Below are 12,701 nucleotides of genomic sequence, written 5' to 3' on the forward strand. Positions count from 1 at the left end.
TTTCCCTACTATTTTCTGTAAGTTTCTGTTTATATTTTCTATTTCTGAAGGATTTCAAAAGTTTATTTATTCCATGAGGGAGAGGGAGAAAAGACAGAGACACAGGTACAGCATGCCACAGGATCCTGATGCCATGATCCACCCCCAGGTTCAGCCACCTCAGTCATGGGCATACCTGTACCTGGCACACTGTAGAAAGTCTCTGGACACAAACTGGCAAAATAACTATGTGGGTCTGTCTCCCAGAGCATCACATTTTACCACTGCTACACCACTATCTGGCTCTTTAAAGGTTTTTATTTTTTATAGACATAGAATTTCCAGTTGACAGTCTGTTTTTACTTTCATCAATTTAAAATTGTCATTCCTCTGTCTTCTGGCCTCTGTTCTTTCTAATAAGAAGAGCCAGCAGTCACTCCTCTGTATGTAATGTGTCATTTTCTCTCACAGCTTTCAAGATTTTCTATTCATCTTTGGTTTTCACTAACTTGAGTTTGATGTGTTTAGTTCCAGTGTTCTTTGTATTTATCCTATTTGAGAGTCACTGAGATTCTTGAATTGGTGAATTTACATCTTTCGACAAATGTTAAAAAATTTTTAGTCATTACTTCTTCGAAATTTTTGTCTCAGTATTTGTCTTCTTCTCCTAGGACTCCAATTACAAATAGTTACATATTTTACAAATACATAATTTATATAGTCTATAAAAATACCTATTTTTCCCATGGTTCCCTAAAGCTCTGTTAATTTCTTCAGGCTTTTTGCTCTGACACTCAGACTGGATAATTTCACTTATCTATTGTCAAAGTCACCAACACTTATTTCAAATCTGCTGCTAAACTCAGTTAATATTTTACTCTATTTTTTGGTTCAAGAATTTCATGTGGCATTTTAAAGTATCATTTCTCTGTGTGAGTTATCTATTTTGTCATTAATCATAACCATATTTCTTTTCTGTCTTTAAGTATAGTTACAATATGTACGTTGATTCTACTTTGGGGTCAGTCTGCATTGATTGATTTTGTTTCTTAAGTTTGAGATTCGTCTTTCTGTTCCTTCAAACATCTAAAAATTTTGGCTTGTACCTCGAACATTATGAATGATACATTGGAGAGTCCCTGGATTCTCTTATATTCCTAAAAGTAGTATTGATTTTTGTTTTAGCAGGCAAACAGTAAACTTTGAAATACCATTTTTTTATTTTCCCCTAATCTCAGATGAGGTGCTTGGAATCTGCATTGGATAAACATGGTGTTACCTAAAGATTTGGGAAGCATTTATACTTCAGTTCTCTCCTTTCTAGCATTCCCTCACATTTAAGCTACCGGCATTCTCTCTAACCTATGATGAGCTCTTATCATTATAAAGTAAAAATATTTAGTCATAGCTGACAAAAACACAGTATTCCCAAAATTAGAATGACCAAGTAGACTACATGAAAAGAGTATGTATCTACTAAAGCAGCCAGATCCCAAATGGGCAACTACGCAGTTCAAGTCCCAACTCTAGAGGCTTGAAAAACACACTGGGCATGTGTGCATGCATGTCTAAAATCCTGAAAGGAGAAATGCAGGAAAAGGGATCGTGGTAGGACCATTCTCCTGGGGGGGGGGAGGTTCTTTCCTCTCTCTCTCCCTCTTTTTCTCTGTACCCTATGTCACTCTCTGGGGAGTGCACACACCCTCTGGCAAGTTTTTTTTGGAGTTTTTTTTTTTTTTTTTTTTTTTTTGGTGGGTGTTGCACTCACCAGAAAGACAGAGAGAGACAGAGAGATAGAAAGTGAGAAATCAACCCCTAGGGAGGATGGCCATGCCGCAATCCCTTCTCCTCCATTCTCCTCTTGGGATCTTGTGCTCGCATGCACACGTGCTCAGCGTGAGTTTAAGTCACCGGGTCCGGGACTCGAACCGCAATCAACTACATGGGAGTCCAGCGACATAGCCATTAGGCTAACTGCTGGTCCCCCTCTGGCAAGTCTTTTTAAAAAAAGAATAACTCTTATTCTAAGTGAATACTACATGTTAATATATCAGCTGTTCATTATAACAAGTATCCATTGAGCACCTATTATCTACCTGGAACTACTCCAGATACCAGGGAATTACCTGTGGAAAATAGCTAGAATGACCCGTAGAAAAAAATAGCTACATCCCTGCTTCATGGAGTTTAGCTTCTAACAGAGGAATATGGGCAACATATAAAATAAAATAAATAAAATAAAAGTAAAATATATAGAATGCCAGTATAATAATGACATCATCATTGTTAGCAAGATACTAAGAAAGAGTAGAAAAGTTCTTATACCATTTCTAAATAAATTAATTTACTTCACCTTTCACAGATCCCTTTTTATTTCCATTATGTTTATTTATATTGTGATGATTAAAGAGTAAATAAATTTGAATAAACAAAGTAATAGTATATTTGTTTAAGTGCATTTACAGTGCTCAGGATAAAGGAAAGACCTCAATAAACATTGGTTATTACTATTATTATTGACATATTCTTTATTATAATAGTACACATATAGCCAATAAGTGAACAGGCATATATTAAGCAAAGCTTAAAAGTTTATACTGCAAGGTCAAAAGTAGTTTGGAAAGAAGTATTGTAAGCAATAAAGAGCTACTGAAAATTTCTGAATGGTGTAATTAGTTTGGTCTACTTTTTGTTAAAAAGTTATTCTGGTCAGAGCATAAGAGTGGACAAGAGGATGCTAAGTCAAGGAAGAGGATACCATAATAGTTCAGTCCAAAGCTCATTGTGTCTAAACTAGAAGAGCACAGTAGGATAAGGAAAGATTTTTTTTTTAAATAAAAATAAACTTAAATAAAAACTTTGGAGGTAGAATTGACAGAAGCTGGAGATTGCCAGAATAGAGAAGTCAGAAATAGGGAAGGAGCCAGGATGACTATCAGGTTCTCAGAAGAGAAATGGATCCCAGCTATTGAATTAAGGTAAAATAGTTTTGGGTAGGAAGCTAAAAAGTTTAGTTTTGAACTTCTCCAAATTTAATTCACTCGTGGCATGTCTGACAAGCAACCTGAAACACAGGTCTGTAGTTTAGTAGAGAACAAGGAATTGGATATGTATCAGAGAAATCTTCACTAAAGAGAAAGATTCATGCCTGTAGTAAAAGACTGCCCAGAAAAAAGGCAGAGAAGATAGCTGAGCATGCAGCCCTTGAAGACCATATACAAAAGGAAGATCAGAGGAAAGAACCATAAAAATGTATAAGGAATCATCAAAGTATAAGGCCTAAAGAGGATCGTGATCTGAAACCCAAGGAAGGAATCCAAAGAAAGAACAATTTAAACCTAGAGAGGAAGGACAGCCTTCCCAGAGAGGCAAGGTAGGGACTCACTAGAGAAGTTTGTGAATTCCTCCAGCTATTAAAGAAAGGGAAAGGAAAATAGCAAGAGGGAAGCAGGGAGGGAGGAAATGAGAGCACACCTATGGTAAGGAATCACCCCCTCCTTTACCCCTGCAGCCTTACCCTGAAGAGTACGTAGTCTTAGGAAGAAAGCAGCAAAGACAGCAATCTTGTGGTAGAGAGCTGGGAAACCCTGAAGAAGCCCCCGAAGGACCATACAAACCTGCAAGAGCTCTGCATGTTCTCATTAGGAAACAGAGAAAGTACATCCCCTAATAAGAATTTTCCTGGGGAGCGCTGTGGAAAGATGTGAAGTGGGACAGGGAAGGGGGAGACAGAATCTTCAACTAAAGCCCTTCTAGATGAACAGAGGTCAACCCCTGGAAATAGAATCAAGAAAACGAATGTGTGAAATAGGGATAAAAGAGACAGAAGTCAACAGTCCCTGAAGGAGGAGGGAATCCAGGAAGAGGCTTTTTTCTCTCTTTCTTTCTTTTTCTGGCTGGGCATCAGCCAAGAGGCTGAGAAAACTTTCTTGGCCCACTCCCATGTCCTACAAAGGAATTCCTAAAAATACAGAAAACCCATAACATTTTGCCCTGTGTAACAGGACAGGATCATGATTGAGCTCCATGCATGTATCAGAGAAGAAGGGAAAATGGTTCAATAATATACTGAGAAAATTACCATAAAATGGAAATGTATTCCATGGTGTTACGCTCTACATAAAGAATAAGTCTTAAGTCTTAACTTTGACATCCTGGTTGTTTACCTTGAAACTCTGTGCACCTCCCCAAGCAATAAGTAATTCAGAATTTGACTAGAGAAGTTAACACATGGCAACTGGTGGACAGTTTCTCTTAGCAAATAGCCATAGGATATACAGAATCAATGAGACATGAATAGTGTCAACTTCCTAGCAGATGATGGGGATTTTTTAAAAAATAGAAGTTTGGGGTTTGCAGGTGGCATGGAGGTTAAGGCGCTGGACTCCCATTTGACTACCTGCAGTTTGAATCCTGGACCTGGCAACTTACTTCTCACTTTCTCTCTCTCTGGTCAAATTAAATAAATTAATTAAAATAAATAAATAATTCTTTAAAAATGGAAGTTAGAAAAATTCACTTTCAGATATGTTGAATTGAACATAAATAGACAAAACTTGGAATAAATAAAGTGCAAGTATAGTATACAGTGTATTTAGCTCTATGTTCTCTTTGTCAATGACAATCAAAGAGTGGTGGGGTTATCAAGTTTCAAGCACATTGGTTATTTCAGAGGGAAGCATTCTCTGAGATCAGCAGAATCCATTACTAAAAATATGATTCTGAGCTAAATAGATTACGAGAAATCACTGAAATTAAAATATCTATGCAAACAAGGAATACTGCCACCAGGCATTTTTAGTAAGCAACATCTTTGATTTTTGTAAATTAAATTGTGGAAATCATCATTCCCCTTTCTGCTCTACATTTTTTTTTTAAAGTTTCATTCTGAGTTTCCCCTTTACTTAGGGTTATTAAAACCACTTTGACACTTGGAAACCAAGTGATTTACCAAGCACATAAATCTGAACTTAATATCTAAACCAAGAGTTTCTAAAGCCTTAGGGATTTTATTCTAAAGATGACAGCATGTCCTCCCAAACCACTCCTCACTCACTATGAGAAAAATAACCTGACCTCTACGGATTAAAGTTAGAGATGATGGGCTTCCAACTCTGCTCATAAAAATCTAAGTGAAGTTAGGTAACATGATCAGTCTGACACTGATAAAATAAGGTGGTATTTCTGATCGCTTTGCAGAGACTGAGCAGGAGGCTCAAGGCACTCTGCATGCAGGTTTGCAATAGTACATACCGCAGATGTACTTTTAAAAATCAACTTTTATTTCGTTGAGTAAATAGTTGTAAGCATGGCATCAAATCCAAACTAGACAATGACTCATCTAGAAGAGGGGGAAAAGTGCCATCAGGATGGTTTTATATAGTTCATTTTATACATAAACAAATTTTGATGTGGGAGAATGTCAGTGCTGACAGACTGTTTCTATAGTAATACCCTAATAGCTGGGAGACCTCCTGGGGAAATTATTTCTCCCTCTGCTCTATCTGGTGGTATGTGAAACCAATTATGTCCAAAATAAAACACTGAGAACAGCACAAAATATAAGCATAGAGAGGTGTTATCTGGCTATTCCTGATTCTAAGAAAGAACAAGAAAATTGAGACTATTTTTGCAGCAAATTTTGTTTGTGCAAATTTTGATTGTTTTGTGCATCAAGCACTCCTTCTTCTTATTTCTGTTATTAGTGAATTTGAAGAAAGGACCAAAACCCCCAACTATAGCAGGAACAGAGAGCTATAATATATGAACGATTACAAAAGGATCTCCTTCTTTCTCAGAAACTTCCCTTCCAGGTTAGAGCCTGAGGTGTTTTTATTTTTTCAGAGGCTCTTTTTGTAAAATTCAGCAATTATTTTAAGGAAAGCAGCTTCAGAATCTAACACAAAATGATACAAATATTATTAATATATATCGTGTATAATAGCCCCCCTTGTACCTTAAATTAACGGAATTCCATTTGGGGCCCTTCAGGTTAATTAAATCAGACACTGCTAAGGAGAAAACCTTTCCCAAACTAAGTGTGTGAGGGCAGTTATGCCACTTTGATGCAATTTTTACAGGTGAAAACCAAAGAGAACACCCCTCTACTTATGAATTGTTTATTTTGTGTTTAAATTTAATTAAATCTAACTCCTGTTTCCAATTGTTCTGAGACCCCCCAGACTATCCAGAATAATCTTACTATCCTTAACAAACTCAATCCGAGAGGGAACCTAGATCTAGTGCAGAGTTGCGGGGGTAGAGGCCAGACATTGTTTTCCTTTAGATCAGAATTAGGAAATGTTTTCCATTTTTCCAGTAACCTGGTGAACACGAAGAGAGCTAATATAGATTGTTTAGTGGTAAGGTTATAGTCGGAACATACAAACCATTGATAAAAATGACTTAGTCAATACTAGGTATAAAAATGCAAGCTCTGCATCAGATGGTGTAACTATAAGCAGCAAGCAGTACAGAAAAAATGCAAAGGAATCCATTACTAATTACTTTCAAAGTGCAAACATGGTCTTCATGTCAATAACAGGAAAAACGGTTCTATCTGGGAGAGACAGAGGAAAAGGTAATGAACGGACTTCTTGAGCCAACATTCTGCGTCCTTTGCTTGTCCTAAAACACATGACTACATTAACAGTATGGCAGCAGGTTAGCAATGTCATTATCCACAGGAGTGTAGAAAGTGTGTGGAAACTATTCCAGTCACTAAGGAAATTTCAGTTAGTTCAAGATTACAAATAGCTCCTCCCTCCCCCAACATGCAGGCAAGAACATCCTTGCACTAATTATCAAGGCATAGAAAATACAGCCCTGGTATCAAGTGCAGCCTATAAATATGAACTTGAAAATAAGATTCACAGGAAACAATTTGTGCAAACGCAGTTTAGCCTGTCACCAAGTAGAAAACTCAGCTAGTTTCTCCTTGCACTTAAACCATGAGACAAGAAAATCAAACTAAATGGATTTTATAAAATCCCTAAATGAAAGCTTATATCCTTTTCTTTGGGAAAAGCAACAAAATAAGCTACAGACTTTTTTTCCCCCATCCCAACCCTGTCAGCATTCAAAATGCACCAAAAGCAACATATTTATCCTACCACCCTTTGCTCAAATACAGATTTCCATAAAATCAATTAATCTTTGGGGTGGAAGGGGCTTTCGAAGTCTTAAGGCCCAACCTCCCACCCAATCCTCCCACAGCCAAGAGATTATTCAGCCTGTGTTCAAAACCTTTACTTGGGGTGCTTATCACTGTTTCAGGCAGCTCCTTCCACTGATAAATAGTGACATTTATTAGAATGTTCTAATATTGAGCTGAAATCTGCCTCCTAGTAATTTCCACCCACTGGTCCCAGTTTTGTCCTCCAAAGTATTTCAGAATCTAACCCCTCATCATCACCATGACAACTCTTCAAATATTTGAAGCCAATAAGAGCCTTCTTCAGTCAGGCTTTACATTCCCAGTTCCTACATCTCTTTATTTAGAGCAGGCCTGCATTGCCCAGGACACTATTCTATGACTATATCCTACTTAGTCAATGTCAATGTTGAAAAATGTTTTCCAGAATATGGTACCAGTTGTATTTAGAGCCCAGGACAAAGGGTTCTTCCCTTTCCAGGGAGCACACATTTTGCTACATGAGAATAGAAATTGTGTTCAGTCTCCTACTAATGCCTGCTACCAGAAATGTACAAGATTGTACTCAATCTTGACGTCCCAAGAATGGAAGTTTTTTAATAGCAAACAATAGATTGTAGACTTGACTTCAGTCTCAATAAATGGCTTCGAGCATTTATGATACAGAAGGCTTTCTGCTAGAGGATAGGAAAGATACAAATGTTTTCATCTAGTAAGAAAAGTTAGATAAATGCACAAATAAATTAAACAATAAGAGAGTGATAAGTACCCTAAATAAGATATAAATGATTATTTGAAATAAAGGAAAAGAAGATCACTTTCCTAAAGACATCTTGGAAGGCTCCCTGGAAAATGTGCGAAGAAGTATGATTTTAGGGGATCTTGAAGGATGGGTGAGATTTTAATAAGCAAAGAAGCATGTGACGGGAGTGAAGGATTCCAAGATAGAACAGACAACTGGGGAAAAAAAGGACTAAAGGGAAAAAGGAGTATATAATACCTCCAGGACGATAATATCCCAAACACACTGAAATGCACAGGCAAGAAGGAAAGGAATGGGATACAAAGTTCCAAAATTCATTTGAAGGAGTTGGATTTTTTTTAATACAATGCTTACCAATTATGCTAATTATCTGGTTAGTGATTTTTACTCAGTGTGCATATCTCTAAAACATTTGACATTTTATATTTTTAATGCATTCAAACAGAATTTGGCTACACAGTAACTAGAAATATAGTTTATATGGATATTTAGGAAAAATTTTAACAGCTAAAATATTTTTATTCAGTAGAATTCACATAGCAGGCTCTGCACTAAATGCTTTAGCTAAAGGAACTCATTTAATACTTATACTACCCATATGAAGTAGAAACTGTTATGTCCCCCGTCCTTATACAAGGTATGGAAGAACAGAGAGATTAAGACACTTGGCCAAGATCACACAGCTAGTAAGCGGCAGAGTTTATAAGATCTGAGCTAATTTGCTATTATATACATGGTGCCTCTCACATTAAATATATTAACAACAGGTTGTTATTTTAACGACCTGTTTATAAGTTTACTAATTTCGGCTTTCTAAAAGTTGTTTTTAGCCTACAGGATGAAAGTCATTTTTTGGGTTTCTATCTATCCTTTCATCTTCCGGAATTCTTACTATTTTGGGTACAGTTTAAGGGGCTCATTTAGCATGTCGTATCTCAGGAGCTCTGAGTCATCACAGAAAACAAGGTGTGCCTCTGTGGCCAAGCGAAGGAAGACGTGCCCGTGGTACCTATCTATGGATCACACGCGATTCCCCTCACCACGGGGAGGCCGTTTCCATAGCTGAGGGTGGGCTAATCTCTCCTGGCCGCCACCCGCTCCCCGCGTGCAGGATGGCTCACAGCTCAGCGACTCCAGACAGATAAAAATGTCACCTGCTGTTAAAGTCCCCAGGAGAGAAAATTCCACAGCCACCCCCAAGGTAACAAATCCCCCAGCCTGGCCCCTCGGAGCGACGCCTATTCATCGAGGCCGAAAGTTTATTTACATACTTCTAGTGAACGGCTTTGTCCTGATTTCCTCAGGGGACCGAGGTCCCTGAAAACCCGCTTTGTTCCGCGGCAGCTGGCGCGGTTTCAGTCTGGGATCACTTAATTGGGCCGTTAGGCGCCTTCTGAGGCGGCCGAGGCGGCCGGGAGGAGCTCGCTGGGGTCGGCGCCCGCGGAGACGGCGCAGGGCGCCCCCTAGAGGGAGCCGCGGCGCGGGAACCGGCAGCCCGCCCCCTCCTGGCCGGCCGCGCGGTCTGCCCCTGTCAGCCTAGGCCTCGGCCCGGCCTGGCGGGTCCTGGGGACTCCGCACGAGTACTCACTTCAGGGACTCCGAGCCCCTGGCTTCCGTACCTTGGCAGATCCGCTCCACCAGCGCTCCAGCAGCCCCCGGGCCCTCCGCGGCCTTCCAGACCCCAAGGACAGGGGCACCGGCACAGTCACCCTTCCCATCGTGGCCCGCTTTGCCCCATAGCTGCGCCTGATGTTCCCGGATTCCTGAGGTATTTATCCCAGGCCCAGTGACTCCGCTCAGAACTGTAGTCTCAGGTCGTCAGACGCTCCTGACTCCAACCAGGCCCCGGTTAATTCGTCCTTCAACTGAAGATGTTTCGCTCCATTGCTTTTTTCTTTTTTCTTTTCTTTTCTTTCTTTCTTTTTTTTTTTTTTTTTAGAGGATTTTTTGCTATAGGGCGCTTGTGCTCGCCACACAGAGACAGAGAGACATAAAGCGAGAAATCACCCCCCAGGGGGGACGACCACGCCACAATCCCTTCTCTATTCTCCTCTCAGGATCTTGGGCATGCACGCACATACCCGCGGCGTGAGTTTAAGCCAACCACCATGGACTACATGGGAGTCCAGCGACATAGCCATTAGGCTAACTGCTGGTCCCGCTCCATTGCTTTTCATTCACACATTTAACGAACATTTATAGAGTAGCTATCCAGTTGTCCCAGATTCTGTACTAAGTACTTAGGGACACCAAGATAACTAAGTTATTGTCCATACCTACTAGGCTCTCAGAGTCTAGTGGGACAGACCACTTATTAACCAAATGACTATATTACAGTGTTACAGACTTAGACTTGTGTGACATGTGCATATACTATTCTACTATACAGAAGGAAGTAGATAACTGTCTGGTAGTTGACCAAAGTGAAATTTAAGCCAAGCCTTAAAAATGAATAGAAGTAGGGTTAGGGTTAGGGGGAAAAAAATGAATAAGAGTGTGCCTGGAGGAGAGGGGGGGCAGAATAGTCTTATCAAAGAAAACAACCTAAGCAAGACACTAATGTATCAAGTGATATATGCCTTAGAAAAAATACATAGCTGAGAAGAGACAGGATCTACTTATATCAGTAAGGGCTGATAGGAGGCAAAGAGGGCCAGAGAGAGTAACCTGGAAGACAGGTGGTGACTACATTGTGAAGGCCTTGCCAAGGAATTTGGCTTCATTTGATGGGCCATAAGGATCAAGAAGAGCCAGGAACGTTTCTGTGGTTTTAGAAAAATTCCTCCTATATACATAAAGGTATTCAAGGTAGTATAGTTAGTCAAGAAGGAAACCTATCTCTGTGCAAGATGCCCTTGTTCTCCCTGTCTACAAATGAAGAGGAAGTCATGGGGAGCACATGGCAGCTACTGAACAGAATTAGTCTCTTCTGTGGTCCCTGAGGGTAGGACTAGGCACCATGGAAAAATGAGATCTTACTTCAATGGAAGGAACCTGTGAAATTTGGCAATGAGGATGGAATAGGCTGCCCTACTGAAATGTTATGGGTCTCCTTCCTTGCAATGAGAGGTTCCTATTGCCCGGGTTGAACCAAGAACTCTTTAGTGTTCTTTTGGGGTTGCTGAGGAGATATCAGGACTATCATATCTATGACATGCCCACTTGTGATCCCATGCAAGAAAGTGTTTATAAATGGTGACATGCTATGGAATCAGAAGGGATTGTTGTTCTATTTCATAGTCTTCTTAAGTTCATTTGGAATCACATACCATGCTAAGGACATACAAAAGAATTCCCATAAGGACTCTTCATGATAGTTCTATATTTTTGTGTGAAAAATAACATTATTTGTTTTTAACTTTCTGATTGAGGGACATTATGGAGATTTGTGCCTAATATAAAATATTGCTGAGAACAGGCAAAGCAAATCTTTAGTAAACCCTTTTTATATGTCAGGATTAAAGCCATAGCAAAGATTAGCTTTTATTTTGAAGGCCCTATTTCTAGTTTGTCAGAAAAGCTAAAGCTACAATTATATATCATCTCTTGGTACTAGACTCCATACCAGTTGCTTTGGTATAGTTTTTTTGTTTGTTTGTTTGTTGTTGTTTTTTGTTTGTTTCTTTCTTTTATGAAAATAAGTGACAGAGAAACACTCTCTACAGGGTTTTATGCCACGATCCTCACCAGCCTTCCAAGCCAGCCAATATAATGGGTGCATGTGCCTGATGTATGTAGACAACTGGGGAACGGAACCCACAATCTTCCATATGGACTCAACATCACCTGAGCACTGCATTACCCACTGTACCACCAAGTGGGCCCTGTGTTATTATAGAATCTTAATCCTGACAATATTAATACCAAGGTAATATTACTATTGCCATTTTATAGTTAATTGAAGTGGAAGCACAAAAGGAATAACTTAACCCAAGTCACAGTACTTGAGGGTAGTGGAGATGGGCTTAGATCCCAAAGCCTTCTACTTCTCAGGTCCACATCTTCCTGGTGCTACGGTGGTGAGGGGTTAGAAACTGAGAGCTGCTCTAGAAGAGAGCTGAAGTTGGGGTTGGAACTGGGGAAGGCAACAGCTGTAGGCTATGGCTCTGGGCAACAAGATCTTAATACATAATTTCTAAGTGAAGCTGCTTTTATTTCAGTGTTTTCTCAAACATCTTCTGTGATAGGAAGAGGAAAGTGTTAACAGACTCTAGGAGACCAAAGTAATTCATCTTCCAGCTCTGTCTTTAGAGTTCTTTCTATGGGAGGATAACCTAGATCGGCATCCCCTAAAGTGTGTTTGGGGAAATGTGAGACTCCTGAGAAGCAACTTCTCATAAAATGGGAAAAATAAAATGTTTAGTTTCCAGTAGCAAAGCAGTTCAAAAGCCCACTTGACCTCAGAGCCTTTTTTTCCATAGAACACCTAGCACCTTGCAGAACTGATGGTGCATAGAGCACTTGGTGCCAAGCTGAAGACACCACTTATCCTTCACTACTAAGAAATGCAACCAAAGCCATTTGCAGGTAATGTGGGTGTAAAGAAATAGAATGACTGACACATACTAATGATTGATTGGGTGAGTCATTTAACTCTTTTGAGTCTCAGTTTTCTCATCTATTAAATGGAGGAAGTATAGGTTGTCTTGGGGATTAATGAAATGATGAATTAAATGAGTTGTATGTAATTGCCTGACATATGGTAAGACTCGATAAGTGTTTGCTATTCCTTTTTAAAAGTATATTAAATGCTGGCGATGCAACTACATGAGACTTGTGAAAATATAAGCTATATAGTACTATATA

The 12,701-nt window shown here is 39.5% G+C and overlaps 2 long non-coding RNA genes across 4 annotated transcripts in view; one reads left to right on the forward strand and one right to left on the reverse strand.

The window, feature by feature from the left end:
- LOC102484251 (uncharacterized) overlaps positions 1–9,372 on the reverse strand; it is a 163,591-nt gene extending 154,219 nt beyond the window's left edge. The window contains exon 1 of the long non-coding RNA XR_333812.1: positions 9,167–9,372. This is a non-coding gene — a long non-coding RNA (uncharacterized LOC102484251). The remainder of the gene's footprint in view (positions 1–9,166) is intronic.
- The window catches only part of LOC102483725 (uncharacterized), a 67,712-nt gene continuing 63,976 nt past the window's right edge, over positions 8,966–12,701 (forward strand). Inside the window, exons 1-3 of one of the 3 annotated variants that reach the window (XR_333810.1) lie at positions 8,966–9,096; positions 11,561–11,763; positions 12,317–12,422. This is a non-coding gene — a long non-coding RNA (uncharacterized LOC102483725). Of the gene's footprint in view, positions 9,097–9,390; positions 9,664–11,560; positions 11,764–12,316; positions 12,423–12,701 lie in introns of those variants that run through there. The other 2 variants (XR_001370003.2, XR_333809.1) reach the window with 2 other exon arrangements.

The sequence above is a fragment of the Tupaia chinensis genome, unplaced genomic scaffold (assembly GCF_000334495.1).
Source record: "Tupaia chinensis unplaced genomic scaffold, TupChi_1.0 Scaffold000097_1, whole genome shotgun sequence".
NCBI lineage: Eukaryota > Metazoa > Chordata > Mammalia > Scandentia > Tupaiidae > Tupaia > Tupaia belangeri.